The following is a 6845-nucleotide window of genomic DNA, read 5'->3' on the forward strand; positions in this document are numbered from 1 at the left end:
GACGTGGCGGGTCCAAGATGGAGTCGGGCACGGCCTCGTGCTGAGGCCGTGATGGGCCTACGCTGGGGTCAGGCCTGCGCTGGTGGACCGGGATGGTAGCCGGCCCTGTGGGGTTGGGGCGTGCAGGATCGGGCCGAAGGGGCCGCCCGAGGTCTGGTGGAGGGCGGATATCGTCCTGGGCCCGCCATGCGGTAGGGGTAGGACCACGCCATGAGGCCGGGTCCAACACGCGTCCCCCCCAGCTGAAGGCAGGGGAGAGTCACCCATCTTCTTGGGGATTCTCCTCGCCAAGGCGGAAGAATCTGGACAGGCCGTCAGCATTGGCGTGGTCGTTGCCGGGCCGATGCTCCACGGTGAAATCCATTCCCTGCAGCGAGATGGACCAGCGCAGCAGCTTCGGGTTTTCTCCCCGCATCTGCATCAACCAACGCAGGGGCTGGTGGTCGGTCTGGACTCGGAAGTGGGTGCCGAAGAGGTAGGGCCGGAGCTTCTTGAGGGCCCACACCACGGCGAAGGCTTCCCTCTCGATGGTGCTCCAGCGTTGCTCTCTCGCCAGCAGGCGTCGGCTGATGAAGGCCACAGGTTGGTCGATTCCTTCGGGGTTGACTTGGGACAGGACCGCCCCGATGCCGTGCTCCGAGGCGTCGGTCTGGACCACAAACTCTCTGCTGTAGTCGGGGGCCTGGAGCACAGGGGCGGTGCACATGGCAGTCTTTAGAGTCTCAAAGGCCGTTTGGCACGCAGGGGTCCAGTGCACCCTCTTTGGTAGCTTCTTGGAGGTCAGTTCGGTCAGGGGCACCACAATGCTCCCGTAGTCTTTTATGAACCGCCGATAATATCCAGTGAGCCCCAGGAAGGCTCGGACGGCGGTCTGGGTGACTGGGGGCTCCCAGTCCCGGATGGCGTCGATCTTTGGTTGGAGGGGAGCCACGTGGCCGCTCCCCACTTGGTGTCCCAGATAGGTCACAGTCCCTTGGCCTATCTGGCACTTACGCGCTTTGATGGTGAGTCCGGCCCGCCGAAGGGCCGTCAGGACCGTCCAGAGGTGGGTCAGGTGCTCACCCCAGTGAAGGCTGTACACAGCAATGTCATCGAGATAGGCAGCGCTGTACTCCTCTAGTCCGGCCAGCACCTGGTTCACGAGTCTCTGGAAGGTTGCTGGTGCGTTCTTCATGCCGAAGGGCATCACCTTGAAGTGATAGTGGCCATCGGGGGTCGAGAAGGCTGATCGTTCTTGTGCCCCCGGGGTGAGGCCGATCTGCCAATACCCCGCCGTGAGATCGAAGGTGCTGAGGAATTTGGCAGCTCCTAAGCGATCGATTAGTTCATCTGCCCTGGGGATAGGATGGGCGTCGGTTCTGGTGACTGCATTCAGCCCCCGGTAATCAACACAAAACCGGAGTTCCGGAACTGTCCCGGGGACGGCGGCTTTAGGGACCAGGACAACGGGACTGGCCCCGGGACTGTTGGAGGGTTCGACTACCCCCAGAGCTAACATCTTGGCCACTTCTGTTTGGATGCAGGCCCGAACCCGGTCGGGTACTCGGAAAGCTCGGTGTTTCACGGGAGGGATGTCTCCGGTGTCCACATCGTGGACACACCACCGGGTGACCCCCGGAGTGAGGGAAAACAGATCCGCAAACTGCCCCAGCAGCTTCCGGCAGTCTTGTTGCTGCTCTGGGGTCAGGGTAGAGGAGAGCCGGACCCCTTCGAAAGAGCCGTCTTTCTCGGAGGTGCTGAGGAGGTCTGGTAGTGGGTCGGAGTCGTCTTCCGCTCCGTCATCGGTCGCCAGCAGCAGACTTAGTTCAGTGCGTGCAAAGTGCGGCTTGAGTCGGTTAGCGTGGAGAACCCGGAGGGGGTTCCTGGGGGATTCCATGTCCACTAAGTAGGTGACGGGGCTCTTGCGCTCCACCACCTTGAAGGGCCCCGTCCACTTGTCCTGGAGGGCACAAGGTTCGACCGGGGACATGACCCAGACCTGCTGGCCCGGCTCGAATTCGATGGACGAGGCGTTCTGGTCATACCAGCGTTTCATCTCCTCCTGACTAGCCTCCAGGTTGGCCTCGGCAAGTTCCCGAAACTTCCGAGTCTGATTGCGTAGGGTCAGGAGGTACCGGTAGACATCAGGTGGGGCATCTCGGACTGCCGTCTCCCAGCCTTCCTTGACCAGGCTGAGGGGGCCTCGGACCGGGTGCCCGTACAAGAGTTCGAAAGGGCTGAACCCCAGGGACTTCTGGGGTACCTCTCGGTAGGCGAACAGGAGGCAAGGCAGTAGGACATCCCATTTGCGCCGGAGGGGCTCCTCTAGGCCCTTGATCATCCCCTTCAGTGTCCTGTTGAATCGTTCGACTAGCCCATTTCCTTGGGGATGATACGGAGTGGTGAACTTATAGGCGACCCCGCACTGCTGCCAGAGGGACCGCATATGCTTCAAGATAAAGTTGGAGCCCCGATCACTCACGACTTCCCGAGGGAAGCCGACTCGGGAGAAGATGCTCATGAGGGCTCGGCCCACCACGGGGGCCGTGATGGTTCGGAGGGGGATGGCCTCGGGATAGCGGGTAGCATGATCCACCAGGACGAGGATGAAGCGGTGCCCCTGCGAGGTGCGAGGATCCAGGGGCCCTACGATGTCGATCCCCACTCGCTCGAAGGGGGTGGTGACCACGGGAAAAGGTTGAAGCGGGGCCTTCACCTTCCCCCCGCTCTTTCCGCTGGCTTGACAGGTCGGGCAGGTCCTGCAGTGGTTATGCACATCGTTCCGCATTTTCGGCCAATAGAAATGGGTCACCAGGCGGCTGTTTGTTTTGTCCTGCCCCAGGTGCCCGGCGAGGGGCACATCATGTGCTAAGTTTAGGAGGAAGTCTCTGAATCGGAGGGGCACGACCAGCACCCGGCTGGCCCCTAGTTCGGCAATCTTCTGTTCACTGTAGAGAAGGTCGTTGTCCCAATAGACCCAGTGGGACCCCGCGGGGTCTCCCGCAGCTTGATTAGCGGCTTGCTGTCGGACCCCCTCAAGGGAGGGGCAGGTTTTCTGCTCCTGCCGGAACTGTTCGCGAGTGGGACCCGCTTCTTGGCGCCATTGCTCGAGTTCGGGGAGGTGTTGGAGCTCGGGGAGGTTTTCTTGGTCGGGCTCTTGGGAGCCGTGTTCCAGGCCAGGGTCCTCGGGGATGACGGGTGGCGGCGGTGCGGGCCACTCCGGTTCTTCAGTCGAAGCTTCCCCCGCTGGGGTGGAGGCTCGGGCGGACATGGAGCGGGTGGTCGTGCAGACCCACTCGGGAAGGCCTAGCATCCCTATGTGCTCTCTTCTTTCGACGCCTGCCCAGGGGGAACTTTCCAGGTCGTTCCCAAGGAGGCAGTCCATGGGGGCGTCGTCGCGGACAGTCACTTTTAGCATGCCCGACACTCCCCCCCACTTGAAGTGGATGCGGGCCATCTGGCACAAAGTCTCTGAGTTATCTGCGGACCGGACTGGGCACAGGACGTTAGGAAGGATCTGTTCGGCGGTCACCAAATGGCAGCGGACTGCTGTTATGCTGGCTCCAGTGTCACGGAGGGCTTCGGTTCGGCGACCATTGATGGTGACCCACTGGCGGTACTTCTGGGTGTTGCCGGGGATCGGGCCTCGGGGGATTAGGTCGTGAGTCCCCAGGCAGGCTAAGGTCATGGCGGCGGGCTCCCACTCGGCCTGCTCGGGCCGTTGTCCTCTTCCTCACTACCTTCTTCACCCAGGGCCGCGGCCATTATCTGGCGGGCTGGGGGCCCGGTGGTGCCGGGTCGCTGATTCATCGGGAAGAGGGGGTCATTCGCGTAATGACCCTGTCGCTGGCATCTGTGGTACGTAACATTCGGGCGGGGCCCTGGTCTGGCTGGGGGGACCCCTCTCTGGCCCCAGGGTGGCGACGTGGAGGCAGGGGAAGACCCCTGGGGGGCGTCTCGTCCCCGGCTCTGGCCTACTCTGCCGCCTCGGGGTCGGTGGTTTCCCGGAGATCCCCGGCCGGAGTCTTCCGTCGGACCCCGGCCGACTCGGGTGCTCGCCCATCTATCCGCCTCGACAGCGAGTTTTCGTGGCTCAGTCAGTTTGCTGTCGAGGAGGTGTTGCCGGAGTTCGATGAAGCAGTTATTGGATAGATGTTCCCAAAGAATGAGGTCGACCAACTGCTGGTAGGTGGTGACCTGACAGCCCCGAGTCAACCCCTCGAAGGCTCTGCTGTAATAGTTCACGTACTCCACCTACGTGGTACCGGGGATTTTTTTGCAGTCTCGGAATCGCTGCCGGTACATCTCGGGGGTGAGTCCGTAGCGAGTGAGGAGGGCGGTCTTCATGTGCTCGTACGAGGTCATCTCGGCGTGGGGGAGCTCTAGCAGGGCGTCTCTTCCTTCGTTGATAAACTTCCCCCACAGGCCGGCGCCCCAGTCCTTGAGGGGTACTCGATGGGCGGTCATGGCGACCTCGTAGGCTTTGAACCACTGTTGGATGTCGTCGTTCTTATAGTACTCTTTGACGACATCCTTAGGTATGTGCACCTTTGTGTCCCCCGGGGGAGGTGAGGTCTTCCCCCCGGAGCGATCAGTCTCGTTTGCCTTGGCTTTAAATTCCATTTCTTTGAGGACCTGCTCGTGCTCGAGCAGGAGTTTCTTCTCCTCGAGGTCTCTTTGTCTTCGCCTTTCTTCTAGGTCTCCTTCTAGCCGTAGCTGCTCGAGGGCTAACTTCCTTTCTGCCAGTTGGATCTCTCCTTCTTGCCTGAGTCGAACGAGCTCCAATTCGTGGAGCCGGTTCTTCTCTCGTTCTCTGGCATCTTCGTGGGAGAGGCCCGTGTCTGGGTTCGCGGGTCTCCCTCCCGCTGGGTTCGTCGCAGCCTCCGTGCCTCCGTTCGGGCCCGGGTTATCTTCCCTCGGGGGTGGCGCCTCGCCGGCGTCCACCCAGGCCTGCAGGGCCGATTTAAAGTCTTCTTTAGTACTTAAGCCAGTGGTAGCGATGCCTAAGTCCTTGCAGAATTGCTTTAGCTCCTTGTGTCTGTAGTCTTCCATTTTCTCTTTCTGGAATTCTGTGCTCATGGTTGCAGTGGTTTTTTCTTGGTAGTGAGCGAATTACTCTCTGTACGATCTGCGTGGGCTCGGATCCCAGCGCTTGCCACCAATGTTAGAAAGGCGTCCCCGGGCGAGGCAGAAGATGTCTGACTGACCACCCCTAGGTCCACCTGTCCGTCGAGGAGTAGCCGAGCGGTTGCTGAGAGGCCTCCTGAATGAGGGTCCTCTCCTAGGATCGTACAGCAGAGTAATCACAACACTACAGATGGACACCACACAAGAAGTTACGTTCTCAAGCTTTTATAGGGAATAAACGGTTGCTGGTTCTTGGCAGTATGTACAAGCAGATCGAGGGATCTGGAAAGTCTCTTAAAGGGGGGTAGGGTAGCGGGACAGTCTTACTCTGGGCGGAGGAAGGGATACCCTACGCACAGCTCTCAATCCTCGAGCTGGGGGGTTCCGAGATGCTCGAGCCGCGGCAGCGCCAGCAGGCTCTCAGATGGTTCGACAGGATAGGCCGCGGCAGCGCCAGCAGGCTCTCGGAAGGTTCAGCAAGGTAGGCCGCGGCAGCGCCAGCAGGCTCTCAGATGGTTCAGCAAGATAGGCCGCGGCAGCGCCAGCAGGCTCTCGGAAGGTTCAGCAAGGTAGGCCGCGGCAGCGCCAGCAGGCTCTCAGATGGTTCAGCAAGATAGGCCGCGGCAGCGCCAGCAGGCTCTCGGAAGGTTCAGCAAGGTAGGCCGCGGCAGCGCCAGCAGGCTCTCGGAAGGTTCAGCAAGGTAGGCCGCGGCAGCGCCAGCGCCAGCAGGCTCTCAGAAGGTCGTCGGGTTACGGATGAGTTCGTCTGGTGTCGGCCGTGACAGCGTCAGCAGGGCTTCCAGTCCAGGATACAACTGAAGTCTTAATCCAGGGTTGCCCCAGATATAGGTCTGGAGGTCTTTGAAGTCCGGACCCTCGCGCCTGGGGGTCAGAGGGGCCGGGATGATGGTGTCCAGACACCCAGCAGGGGGGTGGAGCCAGCGCCCAGGGAGGCCGGAGGGCGATCGATACCAGGCGTCCGGGGACGGCTGGAGGCCCATCGAAACTCCCCTTCCTCCGGGATCTGTCGAGTGGCTACTCGACCACCTGGGTGGATCTTGGTGCCTCGATGTCGGGGCTTCGCTGGGGCCTGGGCTGGGGCCGAGGCCACGTGGTTGTGACGTGGCGGGTCCAAGATGGAGTCGGGCACGGCTTCGTGCTGAGGCCGTGATGGGCCTACGCTGGGGTCAGGCCTGCGCTGGTGGACCGGGATGGTAGCCGGCCCTGTGGGGTTGGGGCCTGCAGGATCGGGCCGAAGGGGCCGCCCGAGGTCTGGTGGAGGGCGGATATCGTCCTGGGCCCGCCATGCGGGAGGGGTAGGACCACGCCATGAGGCCGGGTCCAACACGCGTCCCCCCCAGCTGAAGGCAGGGGAGAGTCACCCATCTTCTTGGGGATTCTCCTCGCCAAGGCGGAAGAATCTGGACAGGCCGTCAGCATTGGCGTGGTCGTTGCCGGGCCGATGCTCCACGGTGAAATCCATTCCCTGCAGCGAGATGGACCAGCGCAGCAGCTTCGGGTTTTCTCCCCGCATCTGCATCAACCAACGCAGGGGCTGGTGGTCGGTCTGGACTCGGAAGTGGGTGCCGGAGAGGTAGGGCCGGAGCTTCTTGAGGGCCCACACCACGGCGAAGGGACGAAGGGGCCGCCCGAGGTCTGGTGGAGGGCGGATATCGTCCTGGGCCCGCCATGCGGGAGGGGTAGGACCACGCCATGAGGCCGGGTCCAACAGGAGTATT

This window comes from Lissotriton helveticus, chromosome 11, assembly GCF_964261635.1.
Source record: "Lissotriton helveticus chromosome 11, aLisHel1.1, whole genome shotgun sequence".
In the NCBI taxonomy this organism is placed as follows: Eukaryota; Metazoa; Chordata; class Amphibia; order Caudata; family Salamandridae; genus Lissotriton; species Lissotriton helveticus.